Here is a 16950-nt window from a genome sequence, read left to right as displayed (position 1 = left end):
TCTAGGCTCCAGGACAGGAAGTGGGACTTGAAACAGTCGGAGGGTCTTACTGAAATAAGGAGTCAGAGACTGAATTTTTAGAGTTGGAAAAACTAAAACTTGCAGGACAGGGTACCAAAGATGAGGGAGCCAAATGGAAAGAAATCTCTGGAGGATCCTTTTGAGTTTTCTGTTAGTCCAGAATTGAATATCCATGAGAGAACATTAACTGAGAGGAGGAGGAACACTAACTGAGGTGGGGAGGATCCGTCAGGATGTGGTTAGCTGAAAATTTATGGAGATCACAGTTTTGAGAATATTTCATGATTCCAAAAGTCTGAGTCAACAGACATCATAACATACACACCCTTGGTAGGGTCCTCAAAAGGTTTCTGCATTAGTAATGTGGATAAATTAATTTTCAGAAAAAAGTCATTGAATGTGTCCTAATAAATCACAAAAAGAGGACTGGGGGTGTAGCTCAGTAGCAGAGTGCGTGCTTAGCATATGCAAAGTCTTGGGTTCAAGTCCCAACCCCTTCCCCCAAATAATATAAAAGCAAGACTCAAAAGAATCAAATAGATTCCAAGTAACTTAACTACACCCTAGAAAAAAGTGTAACAGTATTTAAAAGAATACAACAAAATCCTGCCTAATAACAATGTAAAATTCAATATCTGGTACCAATAAATTTTCATACATATTCAGAAGCAGACAAGTACGATACATAACCAGGAAAAAAAATACAGCAATAGAAATAAACAGTTTAAAGATATAATAGAGTTATTAGAAAAGATCCTGAAGAGAACCATTATAAATCTTTTCAATATGCTAAAAATGTAAAGGAAAACATGAACAGGACAAGAAGAAAAATGGAAGGATAAAAAGGATTCAAATTTTGTATTTAAAATGCAAAATTAAAAATAAGCTGAATGAGAACAAAAACAGATCAGACACTATAGAAGTAATGATCAGCAAACCTGAAGAAATAAAAATAGAAACTGTCCAAAATGAAGTACAGAGAGAAACATACTGGGGATATAGCTCAGTTGGTAGAGTGCCTGCCTTGCAAGCACAAGGCCCTGGATTCAATCCCCAGCAAGTGGGGGGGGTAGATAATTAGAGATCCATGAGGTGATAACGGCAGCCTAACATATAATTATAGCATCGGAAGAAGAGGGAAAATATTAGGATTGGATGCATATTTGAAAAGAAAACTAGAGACCAATATCTTATGAACACAGATGTAAAAATTCTCTATAAAAGCTGGATATGGTGGCATGCACCTGTAGTCCTAGCTACTCTAGAGGCTCCAGGGTGGGTTCACTTGAGCCCAGAAGTTTGAGACCAGCCTGGGCAACATAGTGAGACTCTGTCACAAAAAAAAAAAAAAAAAAAAAAAAAAAAAAAAAATTCCTCAGCAAAATATTAGCAAATCATATCCAACAATGTATAAAAAAAACCATACTCCATGACCAAATTGATTGATCCCTGGTGATTTAACATTTGAAAAATCAGTGAATGTAATTCATCACAGCAGAAGGCTACAGAAGAAAAATCACATGGGTCATATCAACAGATGCATAAAAAGAATGTGACAAGATTGTGGCAAAATCCAAATTCATTCATGATTAAAAACTCTTATTTAAGTAGGAATACAGGAAAACTGTCTTGGCTTGATAAGTAATAGCTATAAAAATCCTATAGCTGTGGGACTGAGGCGTGGCTCAGTGGCAGAGTGCTTACCTAGCTCGTGTGAGGCCCTGGGTTTGATCCTCTGTACCACCTATAAATAAATAAAATAAAAGATCCACTGACAACTAAATAAATATGAAAAAAAAATCCTATAGCTAACATCATACTTAATAGTGAAACTCTAGAAGCTTCCCCATTAAGATCAGGAATAAGGCAAAGATGGCCCCTCTCACTCCCTCTTTTCAATATCATACTGCAAGTCCTAGCTAATACAGTAAGATAAGAAATATATTTTTTGAGAAAAAAGAAATAAAATCTTTGTTCATAGATGACATGATCATCTATGTAGATAAGAAAAAGAATTCATAAAAACCAAAAAACCTCCTGGAACTAATGGGAGATGATAGCAAATTTGCAGGATTTGAAATTAATATACTAAAATCAATCGCTTTCCTATATACTAGTAACAAACAAATGGAATTTGAAAGTACCACTTACATTATCACCTAAAAAAGAAATAGATTTTAGATTTAAATTTAACAGAGGAAAACTATAACTCTAATGAAGGATATCAAAGAAGACCTAGGTGGAGAATTATTTCACATTCATAGATGCACTCAGTATTGTCACAGTGTCACTTCTTCCCAGCTTGATCTATAGTCAGTGCAATCCCAATCAAATCCTAGCAGGTTATTTTGTGAATATCAACAAATTGATTCTCAAATTTATATAGCAAAGCAAAAGACTCAGAATATCCAGCAAGATATTGAGGGAAAATAATAAAATTGAAGGAGTGAGTACAAGACTTCAAGATTTATTATAAAGCTATAGGTATTAGGACAGTATGATATTGATGAAGTAACAGAAAGATGGAACAGATTAGAAAGCCTAGAAACAGATCCACATACATATAATTAACCAATTTTTGACAATGGAGAAAAGGGAGAAAAGACAGTCTTTTCAACAAGTGGTTTATTTACATTAAAAAATTTAGATTGTATACCCTTCACAGAAATTAAATCGAAATGCATGACATATCTAAATGTAAAATACCAAACTATAAAACTAGAAGACCATACAGGAGAAAATTTATACGGCCTTGGGTATGGCTATGACTTCTTAGATACAAATCAAAGGCAAGAAATAATAAAAGAATTAAAGAAACAGTATGTAATATGAACTTCATTTAAATTAAAAGTGTCTACTCTTTTGAAAGATACTGTCAAGAGGATGAGAAGTCAAGACACAGACTGGGAGAAAATATCTGCAAGTAACACATCTGACAAAGGACTATTATACAAAATATACCAACAATTCTTAAAACTCAATAATAAGAAAACAACCCAATTTTAAAGTGGGCCAAATACTTGTACACATACTAATAGCAAATAAATATGTGAAAAAGTATTCCATATCATATTTCATGAGAGAAATGCAAATTAAAACAACAGTGAGATACCACTGCATACCTATCAGAATGGCCAAAATCCAAAACACTGACACCAAATGCTGATGAGGTTCTGGAGCAACAGAATTCTCATTCATTGCTGGTGGGAATGAAAAATACTACCACCACTTTGAAAGACAGTTTGGTAGTTTCTTACAAAACTAAACATATTCGTACCTTATGACTCATCAAGTGTATCCCAGCCAGGGTGGCAAAGTCATCAAAGAATGAAAGAGAACTTTCACTAACATCCTAGTGCCATTAAAAAGATAATATGACTTCCTTTTCGCCATCTTTCCTCTTTCCCAGCAGCCACTGCCATGAAGGTCGAGCTGTGCAGTTTTAGCGGGTACAGAACAGACCAGACACCTGAGGCACTACACCAGGACCTGCGGAAGGGTTTTCCAATTCCTTAATGCAAAATGCGAGTCGGCGTTCCTAACCAAGAGGAATCCTTGGCAGATAAACTGGACTGTCCTCTAGAGAAGAAAGCACAGAAAGGGCCAGTGGGAAGAAATTCAAGAGAAGAGAACCCGACGTCCAGTCAGATTTCAGAGAGCCATCACTGGTGCATCTCTTGCGAATATCAAGGCCAAGAGCAATCCGAAGCCGGAAGTTAGAAGGCTCAACTAGAGCAAGCTCTCAGGGCGGCCAAGGGGGCGAGAAAGGCTAAGCAGGCATCTAGACAGGCGCCAATGGCTGCTGCCCAGGCTCCCACAGAGCCAGGATCTAAGCAAAAGATCGTGAAGCCTGTGAAGGTTTCTGCTTCCTGAGTTGGTGGAAAATGCTAAATTGGCAGATCAGATTTTAAAATAAAGATGTATCTAAAACTTAATGTAAAAAAAAAGATAATACATTAAAAAAAAAAAAAAGAACTCGTGACAACAAATTTCACCGTCAGAGGAGTCATCCATTCCAAGAGCAGATTCAGACAAAAAGTGATTTTATCTTTCTGAACAGATGTTCTAGAATGCGGTGTTAAGGAAAGGGTGGAAGTGGAAAGATGGTATTAGAAAGATATGTGAAACATCATTAGAATTCACAATCGGAATAGTGAGCAGGTTTGGACAGAGAGGATGGGGTATGAGTTTTCTTTCGACAGGCACGATGGGATTATCAACCGTTGTGACACAAAAGTTAGATATGTGATAGATCACCACGGACCACCAGTTCACCACCCTGGACGTCTCCCCGTCTTGGATGCACTTTCAGCAGTATGGGACAGAATGAAGGTTGGTTAGTGACTCTGGACATCGTAGCCAGTTTTGTTTGTGATGCAAAGTATAAATTATTTTTTTCTGAGAGATACATTAAACTATTTTCCCCAAAGTGAATTGCATTCGTGGTGTAACTGGAACTTCAAGTGGGTAATCACACTTCCTCCTTCACTTAGCAAAAGACACCAAGCTCCATTCAGTTTTGAGCTGTATTTTGCCTTGCAGTTTATAGCAGATTGTTTTAAGTTTTATTCCTGTTTGGTTTAAGTGGGAAGCAGTTCCTCAGTTTGTCCCTTAGCTTCAATATTGCCTGTTTATTTCATTTAGAACACTGTGAACAACCTCTGAAAAGGAGTTTTTAGATAATGAGGAAAGCTGCCTTTTTCTTACTGCTTTTTCAGGAATATTTGAGAGGTAAAACCTTAAAGTCAGTACAATGCTCATGAACTTTTATGTGGTCAAATCTTTCAATCAAGATCATTTAATCATTATAAATAAGCAATATCTTTTTAAAAAGAGACTATTATTTCTGAAGGCCCTACAATGTAGTAGAGACCCTGAACAAAATGCAAAGCCATACCCCTGCACTCAGCAGACTAAAGTGTCTCTCGGCTCTCTAAATTCTCATTTATATGCATTTTTCAGACTGGGCCTTATTAAAGAAGTTTCAACTCACCATGAGGTGCTGATGCACATGCTTTGAAACATATATTTTAATTTTTAAAATATTTTCCTGTTGTTTTGACATGTAACTGCTTCTCCCAAATAGGTCTCCTCATTGTCCCTGGCATTTCGAGTTATCCCAACTTTAAGTCCCATTCCTTCCTCCATTGGAAGCCTTCCACTAGGTTGCCCTAATTCAAATTTAAAAGCCTTCCTCCAGTCACAGTGACAGTGATTATATTTAGTTGACTATTAATATTCACAAGAAGAGTATTTTTCTCAGATGTAGTATGTTTGCATCAATTCACTGTCTCAAGTTTTTATGTTTTAAGGAAGCTCTAAATTTGCTGTTGAAATTCCTTGTATTAAACCAAACGCTGTTCTAATTATAGTAGCATATTGCAAATGACTGTTTTTTAAAGTGTTGATAATATTAAATCCTTTAATTTGTCCTAAAAAAATATGTTGGATTTGTCAGATGATTTTCCTGAATCTAGTGAAATGATCATACGGATTTTGCCCTTTGTTCTATTGGGATGGTATATTATATTACTTGACTTTTGGATATCAGCCAACTTCAAATTACTAGGATGAATCTCACTTGCTCATTGTGTATCATCTTTTTTTATATATAACTCTGTAGTCAGCTTTTTGAGGATTAGTATTTATTGATTTTTGCAACTACATCTATAAGAAACATTGGTAGGTAGTCTTTTTTTGGGATGTCTTTGGCTTTGGTATCAAGTTAGTACTGGCTTCACAGACTGTTAGGAAGAGTACCCCTCTCTCCTGGTTTCTGGGAGAGTTTGTGAAAAATTTCATTCTTTCTTTAAATATTTGATAGGAGCCAGGTGTGGTGGTGCATGCCTGTAATCCTAGTGACTTGGAGGCTGAGGCAGGAGGATTACAAGTTCAAAGTCAGCCTCAGCAACTTAGCGAGGTCCTAAGCAACTTAGACCCTGTCTCATCAGTTTCATCAGTGAAAGCATCTGGGCTAAGCTTTTCTTTATGGGATTTATCTTGAATCAGTTTTGGTAGTTTGTGTCCTCTTAGAAATTTGTGTATTTCCTTTAAATTATCTCTCCTATTTAAAGATAGTTTTTCATAGCATTTATTTAATTTTGCAGTGCTGTGGATCAAACCCAGGGCCTCATGCATGCTGAGCAAGTACTTACTTTATCAAGTTACACCCTCCCAACCCCTGTATCTTTTTTATTTCTGTAAAATCAATAGTAATATATTCTCCATTGCACTCAAGATTTTCATAAATTGAGACTTTACTCTTTCTCCCTCTTTTTCCTCTATTGGTGAGTGTAGTTAATGATCTGTCAGTTTGTTGTCCATTTTAAAGAACCAACATTGGTTTCATTGATTTTCTGTATTGTTTTTCTATTCTTGATTTCATTAATTTCCATCTAATCTTTATTATTTCCTTCCTGATGCTTGTACTGGGTTAAGTTTACTCTTTCTGTTGTTAATGTGAAAGGTAAGTTATTGATTTGAGTTTTTTTCTTTTTAAATGTGTTTATAGTATAAATTTCTTTCTTAATTCTTTTTCATTGTATCCCATAAGTTTGGGTATTTTGTGTCTTCATTTTTATGCTTCTCAAATTATTTTCCAGTTTCCTTTGATTTGTTCTTTGACTCACTGGTTACTTAATAATATGGTGTTTAATTTTCATGTAGCTATTCGTTTCTTTAATTTCCTTCTCTTTTTGATTTCTAACTTCTTCCATTGTGTCTAGAGAGCATGCTTTGTATGATATCAATCTTTTTTAATTTATTGAGGCATGCTTCATAGTGTAGCATATGTTCCATTCTAGAGAAAATGTTACATATACACTAGAGAAAAATATGTCTTGCTGTTGTATATTAATATGTTCCACAAATGTCTGCTAGGAGCTAGCAGGTTTAGTTGGTTTACAGTGTTGTACAAGATTTCCATTTTCCTACTGATCTTGTGTTTCATTGTTCTGTGCATTATTGAAATTGAGGTATTAAAGTTTACAAATCTTTTTGTTCTTTTTATTTATTATTTTGTGTATGTTTTCTTCTTTTTTTTTAAACCTGTATTTTTAGTCTTATAAAAAAAAAAAAAAAAACTTTCATTGAATTTTCCTTTTTCCCTTCAGTTCTGTCCATTTTGGACTTCAATGTTTTTTGGGCCTCCATTATTAGGTGTGTGTGTTTTTAATTGCTGTATCTTTTTGATATATTGACCTTTTATTTTTATAATGTTCTTTGTTGTCTCCAGTAACAATTTTTTTTTTCTTAAAAGATTCTGATAGTTATCTGATTGTACAACTTCGTCAGTTTTCTTTGGGTTTCTGTTTCATAGCATATCTTTTTTCATCCTTCTTTGAACCGGTTTGCATCTTGGCATATAGTTGGTTTGTGTGTATTCTTTTATGTATCTGCATCTAATCTCTGCTTTTTGATAACTTAATCTATTTAGAGTTAATGTAATAAAGGAGAGAGTAGGATTTATATTTGTCATTTTACCATTTTTTTCTACATGCTTTTTGTCTTTTCTTTCCTTTATTCTTCTGTTACTAAATTCTTTTTTTTTTTTTAAATGGACAAATTTTTATTCCTCGAGGTAGAGGGACCGGAGTACAACAGTTGGAATGGGTGTGACCTCTGTCAGGACAGGGAGGAGCGGAAACTGTCTCGGGTGACAACTCAAGGGGCTTGTGGGTGTGAACAAAGCTCTCCTGGACCTTAAGGAGTCACCACCACATCCCAGATGGAAGAAGGTTGGAACCCATGTCAACAATTGACCCAATACGTCTCCAGAGGAGAAACAGACTGACGACAGCCACCCAAAATTCACTGAAGGATGGTGAGGTCCCTGTGATGTCCCCCTGTGGGTAGATCGTGGACTCTTCATTGACCCCAAGAGGAGTCAAAGGGAGACAGTCCTCCAGGTGCATCGATGGCTCTCCGATCCTTTAGGGGGTAAGACCCACCATATGTCCTTTGACACCTTCTGCCTCTTGACTTGAGATCCATCACTGAAGTTCTCTGTGCCTCAGTTTCCTCATCTTTAAAACTTCAATCACGGGTCAGAAGATGCATCAGAGTGCGCAGCGCCTTGCACACCCAGGGCCTTCTCCCTTGCTCCTGAACCCTAAACGCCTTTCCCGCTCTTTGAAATCCTGACACAAAATCAGCATCTCCTCCTCATCATGTATCCCAAAGCTGGGTCCTCGTCCTCGGCGCCAATCCCCTAAATTCTTTTCTGTTAGTCATTTCTAACGTACCATTTCAATTTCCTTGTTTTTTTCTTCCCAATATATTTTTGAAGTACTTTTTAAGTGATTGCTATATGGATTAACACACTAATTGATAACATTTTGAATGAAATTTAACTTCCAGTGTTTATAAATACTTCATTCACATATAGCTCCTTTTCCTGCTATTGTGCTGTGCAATCTTAATTTATCTCAAATGTTCAATTGAGCTACTCTACTGCTTGTTTCATTTCAGATATTGAACTCTTCAGCTTTGGAATTTCTATTTGGATCTCTTTAATTATTTTTGACTCTTTATTGATGTCTCGTTGTGGGGTCCGGTTATCGACGCATAGTGAGACCACCAGAAATTAAAGTAGGAAAAGAGTTTATTTTGGAGAGAGAAAAAAGAAATAGAAAAACAGACTGACATGTCAGGACCACTACTCCAAGTGGGGCAGTAGTAATGAGTGACTTCAGTAAGCTCGTTTTTAAAGTGAAAACCATAAAAACATCCTGACAGGCTTACAGTAGGGGTCTTTTTCCTTTTTTTCCCCAAGGAATGCAGCAGCCAGCTCCAGCTTATCTATTTCAGGCTGCACCTGGCGGGTTAGCAGGGTGAGCTAGGCATGGGGAGCCAGACTATCCATATGTGAAACTGGTACTTCTGGGGCCTCCGAAGGGATGGGTTGCTTCACAGAAATGGTCACAATGTCCTGAACTCATGGCTACTTTATTTTATCTCGGGTTACCATCCTTGTATTCACCAAAATCAGCACAACTCAATGATTTTATTCGCACCCATTTTGGTTTGGTCAATCTTAACTAGATATATTTGTTTTATATCAGAGGGTCTCTACCCTTTCCTTTTTATAAGGGGGTCTCTACTCTTTCACAATCTCCTATTTGATGAGACCATTGCTCTCAAATTTTAGTTCTTCAGTTTTTTCTTAGTTCTTTAAACATATTTTAAATAACTTAAAGTCTTTGTCTAGGAATTCCAATATCTATTCTTGCCCAGGAATAGTTGCTATTGAATGCCCTGATCCCCCTGATTATAGGACATAACCTTATTTTTTATATGCCTCCTAATCTTTTTTTGGAAACTGGACAATGAGACAACTCTGAAAATCAGTTTCATTCCTTGCCAGGTTTGTTGTTGCTGCTTATTGTAGATGTTGTTTGTTTAGTGAATTTTTCCTTTTATAAAAACTTTTAAAATTTTGTGGTACTGGGAACTAAACCAAGAGTCCTTCTACCACTGAGCTACACTCCCAGCCCTCTTTTTTTGAGACAGAGTAGGTGGTTGAGACTGACCTCCAACTTGCAATCCTCCTGCCTCAGTCTCCTGAGTTGCTGGGATTACAGGTAAGTATCATGCCGGGCTCCTTGTTTAGTGACTTTTCTGAACTGATTCTAACTGCTATTAGTTTAGTGATCAGCTCCTAACAGAAAAAAAGATTTCCTTAAATGCCCAAAACCAATAAATTTCCCAGTCTTTTTTGAAGGGCTCTGTGTGCATGTTGGACATATCTCCAGTAATTGCCCAGGCAGTTTATAAATCTTCCTTATCCTTCACATCTTGCTTTTGCAGTTTTGAGAATAGTCAGAGGTGAGAGCTTAAGGTCTTCTCAGGTCTTCCTGAGTTATGTGTACAAATCCTCTTGGATCCTCTGTGGCCATGTGGATCCCAGAAATACACAGGAGTTTTCAAAGTTCCTATGGTCATCTCATTCTTTATCTTATTTCTTTAAGGTTATCACTTAGTCTGTTGTTTGCTTCAACCATTATGGGTATTCATACTTGATTTTAAGCTTCATTCAGTATGACTGAGCAACCTTTCTGGCATTCCCCCACCCCATTCCTGAGTCAATATTTACCTCTTTACTTTCTGTCCCATGATATACTTGGTTTTTCCACCCTGTTTGATGAGAATACAAACTGCTGTGGTTAATCTGTGAGCCCGGGGAATTGTTCCCACTAGCAATTTCAGATGGCTCCTTCCTTGCATGTGGGTAGTTTCTTCACATACCTGTGCTAATCAGTACTCGTCCAAAGAGGGGTAGGATTGAGGGAGGGGAACCTCTGCAGATTTCAGTATTTTCTCTGTAGGTTTTTGCGGTCTGGTAATCTGTTCTGATGACTCCAGCTGCCCTGATCTTTCAACACTGAATTCTATTTCTGAGACTCCTAGGTTCTGTTAGGTTGCCCTCCACTGCTCTGTGACCTAGAAACTCTCTCCAGAGGTAAGCTGTGGCGATTACTTTGATCTCTCTTTATGGGATCATTATTTTATGCTAACTTATGTCCAATATTTGAAAACCGTAGTTTCACATATCATGTCCTGTTTTTCAGACAACAGAGTAAATCCAGTCTCTGTTACTCTATCTTGGCCAGACAGAAAAGTTCTCCTTTTCTGTCTCCTTTTCTCCTTGCGTGTAATAATGTACGCATTATTACAATAGTCTCCCTTCTTCTACCTGTGACTTTACAGAGTCTATGACCAATATTGTAGCTAAAAGGATCCTTTTAAAATGTAAATTAAGCCGGTGGCACATGCCTATAGTCCCAACTATTCAGAAGGTTGGGTCCACAAATTCAAGACAAACCTGGGGAACAAATCAAGACCCCCATCTCAGAAAATAATTTTTTAAAATGTTACATCATAGTATTTCTCAGCTCAAAACTGCAATGGCTTTTGATTTCTCTCCAAATTAACCAATGTCTCTACTATGATCTAAAGGAGGTGGTTAATCTGGCCCTTCTTGACCTATCTGATCTACAGTTGCTTTCTCTGCCTCCATCTGTACTGGCCTCATTGATGTTCCTCAGACATGCCAAGAAACATCTAGCTTAAGGTCTTTTTATTTACCATGTTTATTATTTACCATCTCTCTCCGCTGATATGCCATAAAGTAAAAGAGGACAAGTTTTGTTTTCACCAACTTAACCCAGTCACCTAAAATTCTGCATCACACAAAGTAGGCACTCTAATATTTGTTGAATGAAAAGTCTGAGCCTAATCATAGAGCATTTAGGATGTTAGGAAGGTAACAAAAACAAGCACTCAACTGTAGGAGACAAAACAGAAATTCAATACCAAAAATGGAATTGTAATACTAGAATTTTGCCAGTAACAAAGGTCATTTGATGCCAAATGTTATTGGTGAACAAGAAATAATATGTTTTTGCCAAAGACCAGAAACTTATCTAGAGGTTGGGTTAAGATGGGGATCTAGAGACTTAAAACTATGGAAGTAGGATCTGACATTAAGTTCAGCCTGAAATGCTCTAAAACATGATTTCAAAATGGAATCATGATTAATAACAGAATTTCAGAGAAGCTTGTATGTGTACTTGGAAAATATCATTTTTACTAGGATTCACTAAAGACTTGCTATATAATACTCTCATTCTCTTTTTTAACATCAATTTGTCAAGACATTTAATGATGATATAGAGGTCTCTCCATCTACAGAAGGTAAAGTAGTATGTAGTACTAATAGAAGATCCAAAATTTGTTCTTGCTTTCAGGGTAGTGGTGATCTTCGCATTATTTAGGCCAGAGATTATAAATGGCATAGGATATTTATGGCCTGTAATCCTTTTCATGGCCATGACTTGGCAAGTTCAATGTCTCCTAGTTCCCATCCTAGCTGCATTTAGAAATGCACTTCTTCCTTGACTTTCAGATTCTGTTCCTATGAATTCTAATTCTCCCTCCCTCTGTTTTTCTCTCTCCCCTCCATCACTCTCATGAATTCATTTGTTTCTATTGCATCTTTTTTCTGACCTATTCTTTAACTGTGTTGCAGACATTTTAATTCCTGAATATTTATGTATCATCACTTTGGGAACCTTGTTTTCCCTTCCAGGTTTAAGTACTTCCTACTTATAAACACATTTAACATAGAAAGTGAGAGGCAGAAAACTGGGGATGTGGCTCAGTGATAGGGCACTGACCTAGCATGCATGAGGCCCTGGGTTTGATCCCCAGTATGTGCTGGGAAAAAAAAAAAAAACAAACCAGAGGAACTTCATCAAATTATTACCTTTTTTACCTAAAAAGGATCAAGTGGATGAAGACTAAAATACTGTCCCCTGTGTCCCAATCCATGCTCTTCCCATTATATAACATTACAGCCCTAAATCATTAAAATATTTTAATAATTTGCTGTGTTTATAAACCTACAAGTTATCTCAAATACGTGCTATCCCACCATCAGAAAACACAACTCTGCCACAGTCTATATACCACAGATATTTTTATAGTATAATATATAACATGTAATATATATGCTATATTATTACATATTTTAATGTCAAATATATGCAAATATTCATATTTACATATTTTCATTTCTTTTATATAACTTTTCTTAACTATAAAGCAAAGAACCTTTCATTTGTTCGATTGCTATATAATAACCACCAACAGTATCTAAAACAACACATATTTGTTAATTCATAGTCCTCATGGATCAAGCGTGTAGGTAGACCTGTGCCTCGACAGGTTCCACCAGATGCCATTTCATCTGAGGCTTAGGTTCCTCCTCCAAGTTCATGATTTTATTGGTAGAGTTCATTTCCCTGGGACTGTAGGACTGAAGTCTTTAACTCTTAGAAGTCATTTGCTGTTTCCTGCCATATGGCCCTCTCCTCTTATGTAGCAGTTTATATCTTCAAGGCCAATACGGAGTGTCTCTGATGCTTCAGATTTCTGATTTCTTCTATCTCTGGCTTCCAGATATTCACTTAAGGGGTTCACTCAGGATACTCTCCCTTTCAAATAATTTAAAGTCAATTGATTAGAGGTCTTAATTATAACTGCAAAAGACTTTCATCTTTATCATATAACATAACCTAATTATGAAATGATAATCCATCATATTCAAAGGTCCTATTCAAGGAGAGAGAACTGTATAGGGCATGTATACTAGGGGGTGGAATCATGGGAGCTATTTTGGAATTCTCCTACTATAATATTTAATGGTAGAGATTTTATTTCTCTCATTTTCTGATTATCCAGTTATTCTAATTGATTTTCCTTTATTAAATCATAAAATAGACCAAAATGTTTGAAAACCCCACTTTTACAGCAGTGACTAAAAAAGCAATAAACTTCAAATTTTTTTTGTACTTTGCTACTATGTGACCATTGGGAGGTTATTTCTCTAAATCTGTCTTGATTTTCAAATATTATCTCCAATAAAATCAGAATATTATCTCTATATTAATTTAGGGAATATTATCTCTAAATTAATATTTTTCCATTCACCATTTCTCCCTTTTGAGAGAATACTGCCTTGGCCCTTTTCCTTGTGGGAACCTCATTCGGATGTACCGAGAGGGGCCGATCCAAACCTAGCTAATCACTAAACTTCACACTCCCTGCCATAGTGGAGATGAGTTCGGGTGAATGTGAGGACCCACCCTAGGACAAACAGAGACTCCTTCCCAGCCTCTTCCTAGGTTTTCTGAAAAAGCACTTTAAGGAAAGAAGCTATGTTTAAATGATAGAGACCACAGTTTATTTTTGCCTGCCTTTTAGAAGAAGCCTATCTGAAGAATGAAACCAAGCAGAAACTAGCAAAGCTAAAAAAATGGAAAGAGTCTGGCATGGTGTAATCCCAGTGACTTGGGAGACTTAGGCAGGAGAATTGCAAGTTCAAGGACAGCTGTGGCAATTTAGTGAGACTGTCTCTAAATAAATAAATAAGGAGGTAGAACACCCCTGTGCTCAATCCCCAATATTGAAAAAAAAAAAGGCTGAAGGAAATGGAAAGAGATGAAGCCCTCTGAATCCCAGACAGAAGTGAAATCAAGGCAACACAAGTTGACATGAGACACAGAAAAAGAACTAGATAATTGAATATCTTAATCTAGTTTTGCCTGAAGCCATTATAATCTTAGAAATCTAGATATGAACCAATAAATAACCACTCCCCCTTATCTTTCCTAAACTAGTTTAATTTGGGTTTATCATTTCTAACTTAGAGTCCTGGTTAATGCAATCCACATAACTGTAAATTTCTGATGAAGGTTCCTATTTCTACCAACAAAAAAAAAGTTTACAGGAAGCAAAATACAAGCAACAGAAGTATGTTTGGGTAATAATTACTTTAGAGCTTACAACTGGCAAATCTAAATTTCCAAATGCTTTTTAAAATTCCATTTTCATAGCCAGGCTTGGTGGCCCATGCCTGTAATCCTAGAGGTTTGGGAGGCTGACTCAGGAGAATTGCAAGTTCAAGGGCCAGCCTCAGCAACTTAGTGAGGCCTTAAGCAACTCAGTGAGACCCTGTCTCTAAATAAAATGCAAAAAAGGGCTGAGAATGTAGCTCAGTGTTTAAGTGCTCCTGGGTTCAATTCCGAGTACAAAAAAAAACCCAAAAAACCCTCTCCATTTTCATAACTGTGTTTTTGTTATTAATTGTGGAAAGTAATTGCTTAGTGATAAGGAAAAAAATCTTTTAAAGTCTTTATATGTTGTCTTTCACCTGATTTTATGAAAAGACTTTACCTGCCATACTGGCTTGGATAGCATTCCTCAAAATTCATGTCAATTCAACTTCAGAATGTGGCCTTATTTGGAAATAACATTAATCAGCTATCATATAATCAGTTAAAATGAGGTCATACTGGATTAGGATCGGCTCTAAATTCAATGGTTGGTGTCTTTATAAGAAGAATATGTGAAGACACAGACACACAGGGAAGACAGGCAAGTAATGACAAGGATTGCCAGAAGCTAAGAGGAAGCATAAAAGAATTGTTCCCTGGTGGTTTCAGAGGGGACCTGCTTCTACCAATAAATTTGTTTTGGACTCCTAGACTCCAAAAATGAGAGAAAAAAAATTTTAAGCCATTTAACAAAGTAAACCTGTATACCACATCACCTTTTGACAGTTTTAGTTAAAAATCTGAAAAATACCTTTTTTTCAATTTTAAAAATACCATACGTATGGTAGCTATCGTGTAGTCAGGTCAATTCTTCCTGCAAAATCTCATTACTCTTATCACTTCTGCTTTAATCAGTACAGTTAATTAATAAAGAACAAAAATCTATCCAAGGTAAAAAATAGGTGGGGAATTACTTTATAAATTGCCTATCGTCCCACAAGAAGTTTCCTATCCATAGGTAGCCTGTCTAAACTTCTGCTCTTATCCTGTTCTAGATAAGTGGAAGATCTTACTGTTTTCCCATACACGTGTTACTTTGATCACAGTGGCTTTTTGAGCAAAATGCTCCTTTTCCTCTTTAGAAACCAGCTTGTATGGATATATGTTCTGTCATGCAGTCCTGTACTTCTAGAAATACACAATTTCTCTTAGGACCTCTCTAAAACTTCAAGGGCTGGGGATATAGCTCAGTTGGTAGAGTGTGGTAGAGTGCTTGCCTCACATGCACAAGGCACTGAGTTCAATCCCCAGCATCATGAGAAAAGGATAAAAAACCAAAACAAAACAAAACAAAAAACTCAAAAATACCAACTTCACATAATGTAGCATTTTTGTGAAATTTACTTAAAAATATGTGAAACATGATTTTAACATTTTATTTTTATAGGTCTAATTCAAACTTTTTTTTTTGTACACTGGGGATGAAACCTGTGCCTTGCACATCCCAGGCAAACATTACGCCACTGAGCTCCCCAGCTCTCTCACATTCTTTACAAGTTTTTCTCTACTAAATTATACTAATTTCCCCTTCCTCCCCAAATTCCAATAATAATTTACTACTCAGATTTGTGCCTAACTTTAGACTACCTTGCATATTTTTTTCATTGTTCATGAGTATTTAAAAAGAAATTTTCCTTCTCACATCCCAAGAATAATAGGCTAATAAAGGTAGATATTGTCGCTTATATGTTTTATTGCCCTTCAGTGAAGAGAGGAACAATTCTAGAACAGCCATTAACTCAGTGTCAATTGTTTTCCAGATACTGCTTGAACTATTTAATTCTCTTAAATTAAAACAACAATAACAACAAAGTTATCACTGACTACCATTTTTTTTGTGGGGGGTGCTGGAGACTGAACTCAGGAGCACTTAACCACTGAGCCACATCCTCAGTCCTTTTTTGTATTTTATTTAGAGACACTGTCTCACCGAGTGGCTTAGCATCTTGTTAAGTTGCTGAGCCTGGCTTTGAACTTGCTATCCTCCTGCCTCAGCCTCCTAAGCCGCTGGGATTACAGACACGCACCACCATGTCTGTTGATTGCCTTCTGCAGATAGAAAAATTGGTGTATGAAGAGGTTAATTTTCCCATTGGCATGAATCATAGAACTGGCATGTGGCAAAACTAAAATTTAGACTCAATTCTAAACTGGATTTTGCTTACGATACTACAGTCAGGTATATTCAGCCCAAACTAAGAGCATTTTATGTGACTGGAATTGTGCTAATTCCTCTGCTTAAACATAAACTGAATTTGTTCATGACTTTTGTCCAAGAAATATTGTTTCTGACTGGCTAATCTTGACATGTTTTCACTCAAATGGATTTTCCTGTAGATTTAGGTATGGAGAACACAGTAAAATAAATTTGAAGATTATAAAAATTGTTTTGCAAATTCTGAATTGTTGGCAGATTTTCTTCTTCAGGCTTCCATTATGCTTCCATTCATATAACCAGTTACACTAAATATGGATTCTAATTATATTCCCCAAGAGTGTATCCAAATATTCAAATGGGGGCTGGGGAGATAGC

The 16950-nt window shown here is 36.4% G+C and overlaps 1 pseudogene; it reads left to right on the top strand.

The window, feature by feature from the left end:
* The first annotated feature begins 3441 nt into the window (after positions 1 to 3441).
* Positions 3442 to 3912, top strand: LOC124982774 (60S ribosomal protein L24-like; annotated as a pseudogene).
* The last annotated feature ends 13038 nt before the right edge of the window (positions 3913 to 16950 follow it).

The sequence above is a fragment of the Sciurus carolinensis genome, chromosome 4 (genome assembly GCF_902686445.1).
Source record: "Sciurus carolinensis chromosome 4, mSciCar1.2, whole genome shotgun sequence".
NCBI classification, from domain to species: Eukaryota; Metazoa; Chordata; class Mammalia; order Rodentia; family Sciuridae; genus Sciurus; species Sciurus carolinensis.
The sequence above is the reverse complement of the archived record's forward strand: the minus strand, read 5'-3'. Positions and strand labels throughout refer to the sequence as shown.